Source organism: Corvus kubaryi, unplaced genomic scaffold, assembly GCF_017639235.1.
Source record: "Corvus kubaryi isolate FWS band 111438036 unplaced genomic scaffold, C.kubaryi_AGA036_p1.0 split1-131, whole genome shotgun sequence".
Classification (NCBI taxonomy): Eukaryota; Metazoa; Chordata; class Aves; order Passeriformes; family Corvidae; genus Corvus; species Corvus kubaryi.
The window spans coordinates 29,307,806-29,326,843 of NW_024582073.1; the positions used below are offsets into that span (position 1 = coordinate 29,307,806).

Genomic DNA, 19,038 nt, shown 5'->3' on the forward strand with positions numbered 1-19,038 from the left:
ACAGCAGTGACAAAAAGCACAGCTTTGGTACTTTCCTTGGGCAACAGAGGAACAAATCCAGTAAATCCACTGCTCTGCAAATCCCCTGCATACAGGACAAGCACATGCTGTAGCTGGCACATCAGCATCCCCTTCTTTTGGAAGGTTGCAGATAGGTAGAAGGTCCCACCTACCCAGAAGGCATCCCACAATATCTACCCATCACAGAGACAGCTTTCACTGCCAGAACACTCTCCTGCTGTGTCAGGAGAAGCTGGAGAGAATGGGGACACCAGTTGTATTCAACCTGCCACAGTGAACAGGATATTCCCATCTTAACCCTGGTGAGAGAAATCATGATCTAGCCAAAAATTCTAGTGCCTTTGGTTTCCAAATCCTACTGACCACGAGGGATCTATCTATCAACAGCTGGCCAGAACCTAAACTAGTGCATCAAGATGCAGTTTGGCTCTGTCAGCCCCTGACAGGACAAAGGGTTGACAGCACAGGAAACTCAGAGCTGTTGAACTATCCAGGACAAGCAACAACCAGTCCCAAACTGGGCTCCTTTTCCTGTGTCTTTGCAAGCTTGCCAGGCTCTGGTGGACCCATGGTGGGAATTTTTCCCCATTTCCAGCTCTGCTGACCCCTATTTCCAGCTCCTCAATCACAGTGAGCATTGAGAGGTATCCGCCACTCCTACACTCCTGGCAGAAGCAAAGCTTGGTATTTCAGGACTGTAAAAGGAAGGAAAGACAGACAGTAAACTACAGGAAAAAAAAAAAGGTTATGAGCTAAAACACTGGCATAATTGATAGAACAATGCTACAAACAAGTTTGTTGCAGAAGTCATATTCCAGCTGCCAAAAAGAGCTGTACCCTATCCCGTCTGCACAACCTGGAGATCTTATCTCTTCCACCCTCCTTCTCTCTCCAATTGTTTGGGAATCTTAATTCATAAAATGAGCCTTAATTAAATAGGAAATATGCCTGTGTTTGCACAACTCAGAACACAATCATGTCTCAGTCAAATAAACACTGGTGTCTATATTACACTTGGGAATTTGCTGTGGTTTGGGGTTTTAAATTCATTGCAGCAAGCTTGGGAGCAAAGTTTCAACTGGAATCTTTTCTTCTCCTCCCATCCTCTGTACCAGGAGGGTGAGACAGGGAACAAATCCCCATGCAGAGAGGCTCAGTACTGGTTCCAGCTCAGTGTGTACATGAGGATCATTTCAGTACATACCATATGAGACACGATAGCCCAAAAGCAATTATTTTTTCTCACTGCTTCTCAGAACCCAGACCTACCAAACTGCCCTGAAATAGCAGCACAGCTCTCGAAATAGCATTATTTCTTCTCTTTTTGAAAGCAACACCCACACTGAATCTTTGATTTTAAGCCATACCCAAGCAGTTACCACATCTTTACCATTCAAGCCACAGGGAAAAATCATTAAATCCAACAGCAACACTATGGGAAGAGAACCAGATTTAGAAAAGCCAAACACCACATGGATTCACTCCCACAGTAACTGGATTGACTTCAGCCTGGAACAGACTAGACGTGACTCCAGGAAAAATATGTCTCTCCAGGTGCAGCTGTATCAAAGAGACTTTCCCTGGGCTTGTGCTTTGCTGGAGCATTAAACAAACCACATGTTCCAGCTTTGAGGCAGCAGACACGTACCCAGGGCTGGCCTCTGCATGCTGCAATTCACACAGCCTTCTCCATCCTGCTGACTGCACAAACACGCCCCTGGAGCAGCACAGAGCCCAGGGCAGGGGAATTCAGGTTGGGAAGCAGGTCCTTAGATTCTGAAGGCTGGGTTATGGCTGGCAGACTGGCTGTCTGGTCCCACCAAAAGCTTCCCTTGACGAAGATGGGAATTTTCCCCATGGGTTTGCGCACGACATTAAGAAATATTTCAGTGCAAAAGCAAGGACGTTCTCCTCACTACACACTGTCTGCATTCAGGTCACCCGGAGATATCCAAAGGAAATCAGTACTGCTATGGAAAATCTCTTATATAGGACCACATCCCTGCTGTAAAGCAACAGGAACAACTCCCCCCACTGAGTGATTTTCCTCCTGAGTGCGAAATGAAGCAGAGAGCAGAAACAGCTCATGAATCACAGAATAGTTTGGGCTGCAAGGACCTTTAAAGGTCAAATGAATTCAAAGACAAGAAACAGAAGGGTGGGTGAGGAAAGAGATGAAAACACAACAGTGACACCTTCGCCTTTGTTCCCATCTTGTTGCAAACTTCAAAGCCCAAGGACAAAATTTTGCCTGAAGATTCCAACAGAAAACCTCCTCCAGACAACTTCTTGTGCTTTGAGGTCCCTAAGTGCCTTGCAGGCAAAGTGCAGCCTGAAGTGGCATGGGATGCACTCCAGTGATGGATTACCACTGCTGCAAGGTGCCTTTCATTTCTCCCGACACACCTGAACTCAAAGCATTTCTCCTCTGTGACAGTCAAGACATTTTACCAAAACAAAGGGAAGTTTACTTTAGTATTGATCCTCTTCATGAAAGTGTGTCTCAAACAGCTTCACAGAATTGAGATAAAATGTTGCTCAGAAAGAGAAGAATTAAATACCATAGGCTGAGGAAAGAAAAAAAAGACGTATTTTAGATCTAAGAGATTTTTCACAGAGCAGCAAGATTTGTCATATGGTAAACAGTAGAAACTGTGAACTGGGACACTTGTGATTTATCTCTTCTTCCACAGCCTTCCCATGTGACTGGGGTAAAAGAATGACAGTCCTACCCATAACTTGCTCAAAATAAAGCACAATTTCAACGTGTTTAGGTGGGAACTCATTTTATTCAGCACACCACGCTTGATCCTTTCAGTATCTCAGCTTCACCAAATGTAAAACAGCACAAGCACCTGGCTGTGCCAGAAAAGCATTTCCATTAATGCCCTCGAATGAAAAGGAATCAGTGTAATGTACTAAATCCTCACCAGGACCGAGCTATGTGCAAGTCAGATGAGATAACAAGCCAGTAAATTTCAAATCACTGCTTGCCTCCATCCCATAACTACATGGTGAAATCCCTCCAGCTAGGCTGGCGTGTTGGCAGGAAAAAAATTGTCATTTCTAAATTTAGCAGACACCTCAATCATTGTGTGATGCTTCAAAAGCAATGGAGATGTAAAGTGGAATTTGCAGGACTCCATTTATACTGAAATGAGAGCTCTGCTCACTGAGCAAAGGCTTTTCTTAATTCCCTTCCTGTTTGGACAATTTGATCCACTTCTTTTTTCTCCCCTACAACCACAAAGGTCTGTCCTGCAGTGAATGGATAGGCTTTTTTTCTGGGATAACTTCCAGGTTAAAAAGAAAGGATTTACACTTGAATGAAACATAGGCACTGTATTTGGAAAATTTGTTTTGAAAACTTGGGAAGGAAGCAAAGCCTCCTTCATTTAAAAAGGGACTCAATTAACATTCTCCAACAAGTCTTCCTATCGAAAGGACAGTATTTGCTGGGGAACATGTGATCTGAAACTTGTTCTCCTCGCTCACAATGTCCCTTTCTGAAATACAGGGCACTGCTTTGAAGAGACACGAGGATCTTTGCACAGCTTTCCAAAGGACTGCCTGTCACAGGCCAGGCCTTGACTCCAGACATCAGATCTTCTAAGACTCAAGCTCAGGAAATTTAAAGTAGTGCTTAAAGACCCTAATGAAGACCTAGAGTGACACAATCCTACGGTGGCTCCCTCTACAACGACAGCTCATCCATACTCCGCAGCGTCACAAATCTCACCTCCTCATTTTCCTGAAAAAAACACATTTTTAAAACTTTCCAGAAAGAACACACTAGAGACCAACCAAGGAGGTGTTCTCCTTTTGATTCCTGCCTGTCTGGGTGTGGGTTTGATCTGCAGCAGGCAGAAGCCAGACAGGACCACCCTATCTTGGTTATCTTGGGTTTGAGAAACAATCCTGCAACTGCTGGGCATGTCTAAATATTGCCCATGCAGGCGGAAGAAAACAACTCATGCCATTATTTTTTTCCAGATGAAGAGGGGGAAAAATGCTACTGACAGTTTAATATGCACTTTTATTTCTAAATTCCCTTATCAACTGCATATGACAGAGCATTCTTCACCCTTTAATAAGTACAGGTTGAAGTCAAGCTTGACTTGAATCTGATGATTGATTGAGTCCACATCAATATCCAGCAGATTTTGATGGGAGATAAAGGCAGTGTTGGTGTCTATTGCTACAGAAAACATGCTATCAACACATCCAACACTTTGGGGAGACCATCTGTAGCAGTCCACTCTCCTTCATTTCTTATGGATGCCTCCAACTGCAGCATGACCCAGGCACGAGCAACAGAAAGGAAGAGTTACCTGCAGCTACCCCCCATCAGTGCCTCAGAGGGACTATGCAAGGAAAACAAGGACACAGACTCTCTCCAGAGCCTGTCCCAGGAATGTGGTTGCTGAGATGTGAGCTGCCCTTTGGAAAAAATGCTATTTTCCCCTGCTAAACATGCTTTTAGTCTAGGTACTAGATCAGGTGCGGCTTAACTCTAAAAATTCTTCTGCATTCAATCACTATTCTTTAGTTCATCCATTTGGGGGTTCGTCTACACCAAAATGAACCAAACACCCCACAACGCTTTCCCTTCACCCAAAATAAAAGTGAATTAGGGGTTCTGTTTTTAAATAACATTTTCCACGGGAAAGTCAGCATGCTTTAAATTCACAGTACAGTGGAATAGTTTCCTCATCCAGACAAGTGCCTCGCTCTTAACCCTTGCTGGTCACAAACACAGATGTCAGGACAAAGCAGCAGAGAATCCTCTGTACATCCCACACAAACAAACCATGAGGTGCTTTGCAGAGCTGGGAATGAGCTGCTCAGTGATAAACACACTTCATGGAGTTTACATTTGCCTAAGACACTTACAGATTAAGAGGTTGGCTCCTGTCTTTTCCGCCAGCTACAGGCAGATGCTGGACAGCACAAGGTGAAGATTCATATGAGATTAAGTAAGAAATAAATAAAAAGCTGGAGGCACCTCACACAAGATACAGGGCCAAAAGTTGGGCTCAACTTGAGGTTTCTGTAAAAAGCCTCCCTCAGTCCCAAGGGAATCCAGTAAATACATGGAGAGGACACAGTTCACATAGTCACTCTCCATTACCTTGAAAGATCCCCTTGGCAGATGCATCTTTTGCACCCAGGAATGTCCCTTGCAGATAACTTCTCCTGAGAATAGAACAGGTGGTGACAACTCATGCAATGTGCTCATATCCACATCTTCTACAAGAATCTGACTTAAGTTTCATTGCACCTTTGGAAAGAGGCAACCCACTCCTAAAGTTTAAAACTGGGTTACTGCAGTAACTGCATCTTCTCAGGGAAGAAAGGGAAGAGCATTTAATAATCAAATAGCTTCTCCTCTCCATGTACAGAACTGTGGAAGCTTTCTGATCCTGTCCACCGTGCATCTGCATGTACTGGAAACAAGCTTTAGGACCAGGAACATGCTGCAAAGTCCAGGTGTCACACAAACACACAGGATGCTTCTCTCTGTCCTATCATGTTGGATTTAAAAACAGGGATTAAGTTGCACCACGTTTTATTAAAAAGAAATTCGAAAGAGATTTAACTACTAGAAGAAGTGTGCTTTGGAAGGTGAAGTTGCCTGGCCAACATGGGTGAAGTCTGAAAGTGCTGTAACTCTTTGCTCTGGGACTCTGGTACCGATGTAAATGCTGCAGACACACAGAGCCTCTGCCTCAGTTACTGGGACTGAAGTGACGGGGACACAGCCCCATACTGACACCCCTGCCCCACTGTGCATCTTCTTGTGCCCGTTTGTCACCGAGCACATCTTCCCCTCCCTGCTCCAGAGCAGATTAAGCTTAATACACTTATGCAGTTGTGAAGTGTCCTGCCTGTTATCCAATTAGGCAGCTAACGAGATCTGAGTAACAGCACGTAGGCACTGATAACTGCTGCCTGATATCAGTACAGATTAGACACGTTCTTTGTGTTCCCAGCCCGTGCAGAAGAAGGGCTGGGATTCGTTCAAAGGCTGCTCCGAAGACTGGATTCAGGTAATTGTTTAATTTCGTTTGGGATCCATAAACACATCACGTTTGTTTCCTCTTGATCTCCTGGAGCTGTCATGTCACAACTGTCCCATTACAAAACTCCTGATCAGTCTGGTGTGACTTGCTCAGTTGAACTTTCAGTGTGGACAGGGGCAGGTCTCATCACCTTTAAGGTCCCTTCTGGCATCAGAAATCTTTGGAGCAATAAAGGATCTGTGCATCACCAGGAAAAAATGTACAGGATTGATAAGGAGATTCAAAAATGCAATCTGTATTAGATCTGATGCTGTTCCACATGATATTCCCATAAGATCCACCTAAGGAAACATGAATTAGATGTAATCACCATAAAATGGCTGCATGACAACATCCTTCTCTGAGCGCAATTATCAAGGGTTTCTTATCTAATTGGGAAGGGCACTGGAAAGCGGGTCCAGCCAGGCATAAGAGCTGTGCCATATTTTCATTACCAGTCTGGATGACAGACTGGAATGTATGGCCATAAACCCAACAGATGATTCAGCTGGGAGGATTTGCAAGCACCACAGTGCACAGATTTCAATTTCTAAATTATCTTCATGCACTGGTCCAACATCAACAACAGGAAATAATTAAGGAAGAGAAGCCAAAGGTACAAATACAGAAACAGGGAACAATTCCCTATTCAGCAACACTCCAGAAAAGACTCTTCGAGGGTTGAGGTAAATGGTGAGGTTCAACAATGTCCAACAGGTGCATGAAGGCAAAGCCCAAGGGATGAGCCATGGAAAGCACTCAGCTATGCCTTGCAAAGTCCTGCCCTGAGCTGCTCACTGCCATGCTTTTTGGAACAGCAGACCTGAGAGAACCTTGTGGAGAACAACAAAAATAAAAATCACCAGGTGTGAGATTAAGCTGGATCCATTTAAACCAGAAATGTTCCTAAGAACAGACTAGTCCACACAAGCAAGCAGGACACAGCCTGAGGGGAGACCTCTCCTTTCAAATCCAGCAGGAAAATTCAGAGTTTGGCTCCTCTCACTTTAACCCTCTCACTTTAATCTCTGTTTGAAAACAAGATAATGGCCATCAATGTGGGTGGAAAGAACAGGAGTCATGGACTTATCAACACAGAAAAATGGGGAGATACCAATTGGATGGGTGAAACACACACCTTTAAACTGCCAGAGGGCTGAGTTAGATTGGATATTGGGAAGAAATGCTTCCCTGTGAGGGTGGGGAGGCCCTGGCACAGGGTGCCCAGAGAGGCTGTGGCTGCCCCTGGCTCCCTGGAAGTGTCCAAGGCCAGGCTGGATGGGGCTTGGAGCAACCTGGGATAGTGGAAGGTGTCCCTGCCCATGGCAAGGGGTGGGATGAGATGGTCTTTATGGTCCCTTCCAACCCAAACCATTCTGTGATTCCATGACTCTGTGGTTCAAATTTGCTTGGAGCACTGAGCTGGAAAGGCAGCAGCCAACAGACTGGAACACCTGATGTGAGAAGGAAATGAGGGAACGGGGGTTGCTGAACTTGGAGAAGAAATGGTGGTTAGTGGGGGATTCAGTTACTCTCTTCAGCTACTTAACTGGGGTTTACTGAGCAGATGGAGCCAGACTGGATGGCAGAAACAAAAGGACAGGAAACAATGGGAACGACTGACAGCGAGGGAAACACTCATCAGACAGAAGGAAAATATTCCTCACCACAAGAGCACTAAGCACAGCATCAACCTGCCACTCTTGACTAAAAAATGTCCAAAAAAGTTCACAAGAAACCTACCTTTGATCCTGGCTCTGTCTGGAGCAGGAGGTCAGATAAGAGAGCTTCAAATCTCCTGTGCCACTCCACTTACTCTTCAGTTCTAAGAAATCTTTATCAAGGAACACTAGAAAAGTGATTTTGCCCAAGAGCCTACATCACTCTACACCTGTTCCATGCTAACAAGTACTTCAGACTCTAAAGCTGTCAATAAAATACCTTCCACATGACTAAAGATCCCCGTACCTGCAATTGACAGAGAAAAAAAGTGAGGAATGAAACACCAGAGCTTTCACTGCAATTGGAAAGAGAACAAGAGAAACTGGGGACTCACGTTACACAAGTTATCACACCAAAGCTCTGCAAGAAAACTGAGGAATTCAAAGATACCTACTGATGGCTCAAACAACAAAAAACAGACTGCTCCTCCCTACCTGCTCTTCCCACAGCAATAAACACGAATCAGTGCCAAAAGATGTTTCAGACCTGTCCAGACCAGCCTTCATTTTGGTGAGAGCTTCTTCAGTTGTCTCAGGACAAAGGCTCTCTGTGTGCAGACAAACCTTTCACACACACTTCCTACTCTCTCTCACAGGAAGGTATAACAGGTGTTAATAGATCCAGAGAAAATGCTTGCACAATACACACAGGCAAGGGGTTTTTTTTTCCCTAAAAAATAAAGTGAAGGAGTTTACCTTAGCAAATAATGCTTCTAGTGCTGATCTGTTTTCTGTCATGTTTTGTATTTGAGTGCTACCTCTCAGAATAATCTTCACATCCACTTTTTACCAACTTTAGAAATGCATGAATAACTGAATCCTTCAGGGGAACAAAGGGACAGGAGGTACAAAACCAGATGCACAGGGTGTAATCACAGCACGGAGGGAGAAAGGAAGGTCACTCCTGAGCTACAGCCGGCAGGTCAGAGCAGGAAAGCACAATGGCTGAGCTGTAATCGAGCTAATCATGGGGAAAGCCTCGGTCAGGGCAGCTGGCAAGGACTTACTTCACCTTACAGCAGGGAGGAATTATTCTGGAACAGTCAGAGATCCAGAATACATCCCTGTGGAAAATACAGCACTTGAGCAAGAAGAGCACATGCTTTGTTTTTATAGTGGGTAGAGAGACAAAGCCATAACAAAACCTTCCATGACAAAACACATTATTGGTGCTCTGTCCAAAACTAAAATGCACCCATCACACCCCAGAAGTCTACATGAGAGTCACAAATTGGCGTTTGCTGGCTCAGTATAGGCAGGTATCAGACAGAGCACTCCAGGCAAATTTTGGGCCCTGCAGCTCAAGGAAGACACAGCCCAGAAATTCCCAAAGGCAGCTCCAGAGGACTGAACAGCTCACTCAGTACAGTAACAAAAGGGCAAGAGGGCAGCAATTCTCAACTGCAGCACAAGAAATCAAAGTCAGAAACTAGGAAAATCTTGGTATTGGCAAGAACAATGAAGTACTTTCAAGGATCACCCAGGGAGGATGAGGAAAGTCCATCACTGGAGGCTCTTAACAACTGTGTTGGACAAACATCTGCTGGGAAAGTTTAGATAGATCTGACCCAGCCTTGGGGCAGGAGGTCAGATTAGACAACTTAAAGTCCCTTCTGGCCCTGCTGCTTTTTGCTCGTAACAGAAATATGACAACAGAACACATCAGCAGCAGCCCCAGAGCACGCAAGCCTCCCTAACATTTCCATCATACTTTGAAACACTGTAAGGTCCCATGTGCAGCAGCTGCCTGTTCCCACATGGTACCTTCTCCCTCCATTCCTGGAGGAGCATTACAGGGAGAACACAAAGAGCTGGACTCAAAACAGGCCCGGGAGCAGGAGCTCCCCAGCACAGCCTTCCCAACAACAGAGCCCCTCTCACATCCCACAGCCTGGGGATAGTTATTAACAGGAGCCCATCCCCACCCTCCCTCCCATTTGCCTCCTTCCCATCTCACTCTGCAGTCAAAGCAGTTCTCTCTTTTTTCTCTTCAAGCATTTCTTCTGTTCCTCCCTGGAATATTTCCATGTGTAAGATCTTCAGGACTGGATCCCTGCCCACCACACAGCCCTGGATCCCACCCCAAAGGAAGCAGGGGACAAAAAGGGTAATGACCCGGTGCTTCATTCCAAAGGCCGCGGTCACACTCAGCCCTTTGTCAAGTTCTCTCAAAGCCCAAACAGAGACACCAGATGCCATCGTGATACTGGAGCAATGGTGTGAGCTCCCCACGACTAGAAAAGGACATTTAATTTAGTCTGGTGCAAGGACTTTATGCTCCTGCAAGCATTAATGAATGGCACAAAGTGTCCCATGGGATCAGAGCATCCGAGCAGCAGAGTGTAAACTGCAAACTCCGAAGTACCAACCTTTATCTCAGGGTTAAAGCTTGACCTATCACAAGGGATTTTAAGAATTTTTGCTTCCTCATGTGCCCCCCCACACTCTTGGCTCATTCTTGACAACCCAGTCAACCTCCAAGCTCTGTCGTGTCCATCTGTGGAAAAACAAGGGAGGAAGATGACAGCAGAAGTGGTCCCAGGGAGAAACACTCATACGTGTGTTTGTGAGCACATTCCAGCTTACCCACACACGTGTGTGTGTTTGTCAGTACACCCTGGCACATCTGAGGGCACTGTTATGCAATCCCAGAAAACTTAGGTCCCAGATTGCACTCTCCTTAAAGGGCAGCCCTGGCTGTCTGTGTAGTGCTGACAGCAGCAGTCAGGGGACGGGCCAGGGATTGGATCCAGCTGAAAAATAACCCCATAAAAATAATACTCTTCTGCCAGGTGTGTGAGCTCCCTGACCAAGATGTCGCACCCACAGTCACAACAGAACACGCACAAGAATAGGATGACCCCTTTTCCTCGAAGAAGCATCTTAAATCTGTGTAAGTCACCCATCAGCCTGTGCTGGAAAAGTTATGCAAGAGAGGAAACAAGCAGTCGGAGACAGGACAGCTCAGAGAAAACATCTCAGGGCAGTTCCACTCCTGAAGCCAGGCTCTTGCAAAACAACCCTCAGGCTTTCCCAAAGGGTCTGTGAGCTTCAGGAGTTCAACTAAAGGATTACCAGGCACATCTTCCTGGCAGAGTCCTCTGGGATCACAACGGTGACTGATTCTGAAAAAGAAAATCCTGTTAGGAGAAGACTAGAGATCAAAGCAGGAGGTTACATTTATATCCTGGAACATGCATCCCATGGGACGGGAGAATTTTTAATTCAGTTTCAGACTAAAAGCCTGTCCAACAGAAAATCAGATGAGCACACTTGAATGTTGCACCTGTGCAACCTCTTTGGGAGAAAATCCATTCCCCACCTGCCCTGAAAAATTAATTTAACTGAACCAACTCTTATAAAGGAAAAGAAACTCCTCCTTTCCTATTCAATTCCCAGTCTAGGGATAGGCCAGGACCACCTGCTTTGCTTAGCACAAGGCATCTTCTGCCTTCATCAGGTACAAGGGAGCTTGAGTAGGTACTTCACAACACAAATGATCCAAAACCAACATGCTTTTATTTTCCCTCCTTCTCAAAGTGTGCAAACATCACCACATCCTGTCCAGTATCTCAGTCATTCCAAGCATGCCAGTAACCTACACTGTTCCATACCACTCAGCTCAATTCAGAGGACACACTTAAGGAAAATCTGGCATTATGCAGAATAATGAATGGTGAAGAAATTAATAATTAAGTATCCATTCTTCAAAAGTTATCTACATCCATTTCGTTTTCTACTTCATCAGCCAGGAAAACAAATATTTTCTTATTTCTTGAAAGGTAGTTCCTGCCTTTGAACTCAGTAAGTACACACACACACAACAAAAAGTAGAATTAAATGAACTTTTCAAGCCATTATAAAGGCTTTTCAGCCCTTAAAAGACCTATTGGATAAAAGAAATGAAAGTTACCAAATGAAAAATTCCCCACAAGCTGAAATTGTCTGGGTTTACGTCACTTCAGCTCTTTGGGCCCGCCACAGCTGAGATCTCCTCACTCATAGCCCCCTCCATTTCTGGCACTGATCTGTTCTGCAGCCCCCAGTGCTCCCTCCTCCATCCTTCTACTCCAGGAAGTGAGAGGAAAGTGGTCTCAGAGCATGATGTGGAAAACTGCCCCAAAGAGGGAATATTCAACAACAACCCTGTGTAAATCACTACTCTGGGGCTGCAAAATCTGTTTCCCTCAGACCCAGCAAGCTGCCAGCCACCATCGTTTGGAATCAGAGAGCACCAACAATAAGCGCCTTGTTTAACTGAGACTTAAAGCAGGGCCTGGTAGCAGAGAACTACCCGGGAATAGCTCAAGGATCAAACTCCAGCAGAAAAAGCAGGGAGGGGCTTTTTGACCCCACTTGCATTATGTTCCTGCTGATGAGCTCATCACCTTCAGAGCAACCCAGGCCTTTCCCAGAGCCAAACCACTCCCTGCTGCAACCTTACAACCTCCCTTCCATCCCATCCTTGCAACCTCACGGCCCTGGCCCCAAGATGTCACAAAACAAAAACTTCAAGTTGCCATGAAAAATAACACCAAAACTGCACTTAAAAACAAGGGCATGATTAAAATTCACCAAACACCACCATATTTACTGCATTTAAAGACTTCCAGAGGAAAAGGTCACCGGAATATAGAGCACAGCTTCCAAAGCAAACGTCCCTGTCATGCTGCTGTCGGTCTCAGACAGCAAACACATTGTTATAAAAACCCCGTGTGCTGTGTTATCCACAGCTCAGGGCTGCTGGCTGAATCACAGACTGGTTTGGGTTGGAAGGGACAGAAAGCTTATCATCTTGTTCCACTCACCTGCCATAGGCAGGGCCACCTTCTATTACCCCAGGTTGCTCCAAGCCCTGTCCAACCTCGCCTTGGACACTTCCAGGGATGAGGCAGCCACAGCTTCTGTGCCAGGCCCACATCACCCTCTGAGTAAAGAGCTTCTTCCTAGTATCTTATCTGAAAGTCCCCTCTGGCAGTGGGAAGCCATTCCCCCTTGTCCTGTCACTCCAGGCTCTTATCCAAAATCCTCTCCAGCTCTGTTGGAGCCCCCTTAGGTGCTGAAAGGCATTCCCAGAGCTTTCTCTTCTCCAGGACACCCCCAGCTCTCTCAGCTGCAGTGTTCCTCCAGCCTGCAGCCCAACTCTATCCCAGGGTCCCTCAAGGGCACTGGCTCTTGTGCAAACACAAGAACAGCACCTCAGACTAAGGTTCCTCCAAAGCCACTCTCCAGAGCAGAGCCACACACCACGTGAAACACCTGCAGCACAGCACTGTGCTCCTCAGGTGCCACCACACCCACGGTGGTAACTGGAGTCGCCACGAAGATTTAATTTCCAAGTGGTTCATATTCCCACTCATGGTATTTCTGGAATATTTTCTGAAAATAAAAAGAAACCACTGGAATATCAGATTTTTAAAAAGGGGGGGGGAAAAAAAATTGCAACCAATTTCCAGGGTGACTCCTGTAAACTCAAGATTTATTACTGTGCACACACCCACGTGCCCTCAACACCGAGCACGAATGCTCAGACATGGCAAAGCCAACACATCAACAGAGCCAATGAAAATGGGACACAAAATCAAGGTGGCTGAAAATTTTCATGGTCCCTCAACAGGAAGATGACAAAGATGATAACACAGTCTGGAAATGCTATAAAGGTGGTTTTGAGGTGTCATTTGTTAAACTATTGGTGTCTTAGGATTCAGTAATTTGATTAATTTGTTGCATTTGGAGGTTTTTTGTGGTTATGCTTCCATTCCCATGGTGGGTTACCCACATTATTCTGTGCTTGGATTAGTTTTTGCACGCAAGCAGAGCAGGACAGATCCCTAAGCCACATCTTAAAGCCAGAGGTTTAGGCTCTCCAGAGAAAGAAGAGTTCAAATCCATTCTTCACCCACACCAACTCCAAGAGGCAATCGTTACAGCTCGTTTATTTATTATTTACCACTCTGACACAATGTTTTAGCTCACCAACAGAACCAAAAAAAAAAAGTTATTTAATTTCCATAGACGACTTCATTAACTTCTGGAGAGGACTAATGTTTGTGGCCTGTGGGAAAGGGTATTTCTACATTTTTCCATTTTCTGGTCTGTTAATTACAATTACTGAGAGAAGGAGACAGTGGTGAGATTTGTGAAACACAGCAGGCTGCGTTTTAATATTTGTAAAAAGAACAGAGAAAATAATATCTCTTTTTTGTATAACCCAATCATACAAAGTAAATCCACATACTTCAGAAGTCAGCATCACAGTTTTCCTTAGATACTCACCTGGGCCAGCAGGAATTTAGTTGGAGAACCTCAGATTTGATTAGAAGGGATTACTTTTCAGTGAGATGATGGGAACAGAAAACATGAAATGATGGAAGGGGGGTTGAGAGACAAGCAGATACACTCCTGAAGCTGGCAGCAGGATGCAGGAATACTCCCCCAGGCTTCTGAGGCAGAGATGGGCAGGGGTCTGATAACTTTTGAGGATGGAAGAATGAGAAAAACCCAAATTACATTACTTGGCTAAGGTGGAGGTCAGTAAAAGCACCATCACACCTCTTAGATGCTGTAGGGAGCCCAGAAACCACCAAGTCTCCTGTTTGTAAGGAATGTTAACAATCTGACAGAGCTCTCCAAACTCTACCTCAACCCCTCCAGTGCCACCAAGTCAACTGAGATTCCTCCATCCCAGGAAAACACTGGGTTTCAGAGATGCCACAGCTAACTCATGACAGCACTCAGGCACTTTTTGGTGGGGGAGATACAACAGGAGCAAGCCCCTCCAGCTCAAACCAGAGAGACAGCCACAAGTGCTTGCAGCAGGGCCGAGGACACAGGATCCCAGGCCACATGCAGTGTGTTTGTGGTGTTCCAGCCACAAACTCCAGCATTCCAGGGAAGCATGGAACAAAGTCGAACAGCTCCAGAGCCACTGTTCCACGAGCCAAAGGATGGAAGGGGATAAAGAAAGGACTGCAGCCCCCAACAGCAGCCAGCATTTTCAGGACTTCAAAGTCTCAGACCTCTACACCCCTTTCCACACACAGCTTAGCCAAAATACCAGCTGGATGCTGCTCCAAACTCAAAGATGTCCAGGTAAACATTTGACCAGCCACACAATTATTTGGATCCAGGCACTGAGTCAGACCCAAGCCTGTTGGATTTTTGCCAGCTCAGTAGTCATCCAAATAGGCTTCCTAGTCCAGCTACCCACTCCACAACAGTGGCACGAGGGAAAGGCAGTGCTGCTTTATTTTAAGAGGCAAAGCCAGCTGAAACCACAGAGTTTGCTATTCCCTAAAAAACACGGTACATCTGTTCCACAGCAGTGCCATAAAAGATTAGTAAGTGCTGGCCTAACAATGTGGAAAGGGAAAAGGACCTAGGAGAGCAAAGTGTTATCACTAAGTCAATAAAACAACATCTGTAAAGGACTGAGAACGTAACAGCATTCTTGCACAATACACAGAAATGCTCCTGGGCTGATTTCTTGTTCTCCACTAAACCTGTCTGGTAACTCTGGGAACAGGACTGCGTCGTACAGACTATGGGAAAAGTGGATCAACAGGGTGAGCTAAGGACAGGGCTCTGGGCTCGACTTTGTTTGTGTAGGATCACAGAGTGGATGTGTGTTAGCCGATACATATGGTTTCACTTTTATGTAAAGCTCGTGTTTACATCTACTATATCAGGCAATTACAGCTGGTCCTAGCACTAGGTTTGAGACAACGTGTCTATAATCCACAGAAAGCATTTTTTGGGATGAGCAGAGCAAGGATGCAGCAGAGCACCTCTGTGTCTGGGGCTGAGGATGTAAATAAAAGCTTTGTTGTGAGGTCAGGTTTGCTAACTGACAATTGGCTTTATGCATTTCACTACCCGGCATCCAGCACTAATCCCTCATCTATCACACCGATCTCAAAGACGGAGCAATTCCAAAGGAGTCAATGGATTCGACTGAAAACACCAGATCGGTGTGTGAACCAAGCCCCCGGTATTTTAACAGCTTTGTATAAACAAGAAAACACCAGATACACAAACAAGCTGCGAGTGAGTCTTCACCGCTCGTCATTCACATCCCCACCACGGTGACTTCCCCACTTAACCTCTCCTCGTCGTGTCATCACCGGGAACGCCGAGGCGGGGAATGCGGAGGCACGCGCGGACCCGTGTCACATGCGGGAGATACACTGACATCAACACACGGAGGGGAAAAAAAAACACCCCAGCCACCCCAAAATCCCAGCACAACCATGAGTGTCCTGCCCTTAGCCGAAAGAGCGATCCTTTCTCCCACCGTCCCCAAAAACAGCGGTAGGGATGACACCTGCTCTGCACCTGGGTTGGGGTGTCAAGGGACCGAGGAATGAGGGTCAGCAAATTCCTGGGGTGGTTTGGGGTGTGTGCGATGGGGCACAGGGAGTGGTTTGGGGAGGTGGGATTGTGGAACGGGGCACGGCCCCTCCGGGTGGTGTATGTGGGATGGGGCACAGGGCTGGTTCCTCCGGGATCGTGTGTGGGATGGGGCACCGGGCTGAACCCTCAGGGTGGTGTTTGGGATGGGGCACAGGGAACGGCCCCTCGGGCAGGTGTATGGGACGGGGCACAGGGAAGGACCCCGGAATGGTTCGGGGAGGTGGGTGTGTGCGATGGAGCACTGGGAACGGCCCCTCGGGCAGGTGTGTGGGACGGGGCACTGGGAACGGCCCCTAGAGCGGCTTAGTGAGGTGGGTGTGTGGGACGGGTCCCGGCTCTGTACCCTCAGACAAAGCCCCCCGCCCTCTCCCCGCCGCTGCCCGGGCCCCTCGGGCGCTGCGTGCGGGGACCGAGCCGGGCAGCCCCGCCGAGGCGGCACCGGCCCTCCCGCCGCAGGTGCCGGCTGAGGGGGCCGAGGGGACCCTGCGAGGGGACCGGGGCCGCCGCCCGCCGCGTACCTCTCTGTGCGGTGCCGGAGGGGACTGTCGGGGTCGGGGCGCCCGCCCGGCTCTCGCCTCGCTGCCTCCCGCGGCTGAGCGGCTCCCGGCGCGGCTGAGCGGCGGCTGCGGGCACTGCGGGCCGAGAACCAGCGCCGGCCTGTTTTCCAGCCGCCTCCCCTGCGGCCCGCCCCGGCTCCGCCTCGAGCATCCCCCGCCTCCGCCTCCTCCTCTTTCCCCTTCTCCGCCTCCGCCTCCTTCGGCGCTTCCTCCGCCCCGCTCGTGATCTTGTGCAACTTGAGCGTGAAACTCTGTGGCGGTGTTTCACCTGTTCGGTGAAAGAAGCGCATTAAACCTCATTTCCTTCCTAAGCGGGACAGGTCTTTTTCACCTTTTGCGGTTGCCGCTGTAGTTCAAGGCTGCTTTGATAGCCTTGCTCCGGGGCGTTCACCAAACCACAGAGCAGACCCAGCGTGGAAAATAACTTAATTCCTGAACAATTTTTTTCCTATTCCTGTCCAGACAATGAAATTAATCTCATCAGGGTCCACCTCACAATTAAAGCCCAGCCTGTGGACCAGAAAAACACAGCCCACCACAATCCTACCCAAACACTGTCACATTTTCTTATCTCTCACCATCTGGTTTCTGCCACTCGTTGATAGCAGTGTTCATGCAGTTGCACGAGGCAGTCTGATACACTGAAAAAAGATGTTATATAAAAAATCAAAAATAGGCGTAATTTTAAACTTTTTTTCAGCTGAAAGACCCTTAAAAACTAGCAAAGAATCTTCTCCAATATATATATAAACACTATAATACATAATGTGTATGCAATGTAAATACATGTATACATAATACATATATATACACTATATATACGATAATAGACATATTTTTATACATACATATATATACATATATATATGTATACATACACTAAATGTATATTGGACACCCCATCCCTGGAAATTTTCAAGACCAGGTTGGACAAAGCTCTGAGCAACCTGGTCTAGTGAAAGGTGTCCCTGCCCATGGCAGGGGATTGGAACTGAATGATGTTTAATGTTCCTTCCAGCCCAAACCATTCTGCAATTCTGTATTTAATAAAAATAGTCTTAAATGACTCTGGGCACAGAGATTCTGCCATGGAGACGTTTTCCAAATGGAGGGGTAAGCCAAAAAAAATCCAATTCCAGTGTCACAATCTGGGAGATGGCACTCAGAGCCCAAAAGCAGAGCAAGATGTCTCTGCTGCTTCTGAATTTGTTGCCTTTCATGCAGCTGCAGGGTAAAAGTCTCCTCTCCAAGAAGCAGCCCTGTAAACACAGGTTTTATTAAATTACAGCTTCTTTCCAAAAAAAGTTTGTGACCAGGATTGAGCAATGTGTAACTCACGGGATGCGCGTCCACCGTGGAGCTGGAACACTCAGACATCCCGCAGCCTTCCCATTAAATGCTGGCTGAAATTGCTTTTGGATGCCTGGAGGGGAAGTCTGGAGGAAAGACTGCGCCTTGGATGGAAATCAGTCATGTCTGCACGCTGCCTTCAAGCATTTTAAGATTTTATAAAACACGCTCAGCTGCCTGCCAGAGGTTTGCACCTGCACGGCTGGGCTGAGGTTGCTGAGCCAGCTGAAACATCTGGGGAAAACAGCAAGAATAACATGGATTTGGGTTTCCCAGCTTCATCAGATATCAGACAACTGTGCAAACTTTTCAGTGTCATATATACAGTGCTTGCAGGCTGTTTTCTTCCAGACCTTGAGCTTCCCTGACTGCCCTTCACCGCTGCCATCACCACTGGACTCAAAACCCTTCCAAGCCCCTCGGAGCACCCAGATGCTGAAGCCACTGCAGTGTTTGACAATCAGTATAGGACAAGGGACAATATAAGAAGTATCTAAAGCTATGAGGGAGCATCCAAAGGAACAGCATGAAACTGGGGAAGGCTCTAGAGGGAAAGCCATACAAGGAGTGGCTGAGGTCCCTTGGTTTGTTCAGCTGGACACTGAAGAGAGACCTCACCATGGTCTGCAGTATCCTTGCAAGGGGAAGTGGAGACACAGCTCTGATCTCTGCTCTCTGTGACAGTGACAGGACCCAAGGGAATGGCTGGAGCTGTGTCAGGTGGGGTTTAGTTGGGTATTAGGAAGAGATTCTTCCCCCAGAGGGTGCTGGGGCACTGAACAGGCTCCCCAGGGAATGGGCACGGCCCCGAGGCTGCCAGAGCTCCAGGAGCATTCAGACAACCCTCTTAGGCACAGGGTGGGATTGTTGGGGTGTCATGTGCCAGAGCGGCCAGAAGCTGGACTGGTTGATCCT

The 19,038-nt window shown here is 46.9% G+C and overlaps 1 protein-coding gene across 1 annotated transcript in view; it reads right to left on the reverse strand.

Annotated features, from left to right (window-relative positions):
• SMOX (spermine oxidase) overlaps positions 1-16,873 on the reverse strand; it is a 49,770-nt gene extending 32,897 nt beyond the window's left edge. The window contains exon 1 of the mRNA XM_042053169.1: positions 16,735-16,873. The gene's annotated coding sequence lies outside the window, so the exon portion shown is untranslated. The remainder of the gene's footprint in view (positions 1-16,734) is intronic.
• Positions 16,874-19,038: the final 2,165 nt, after the last annotated feature.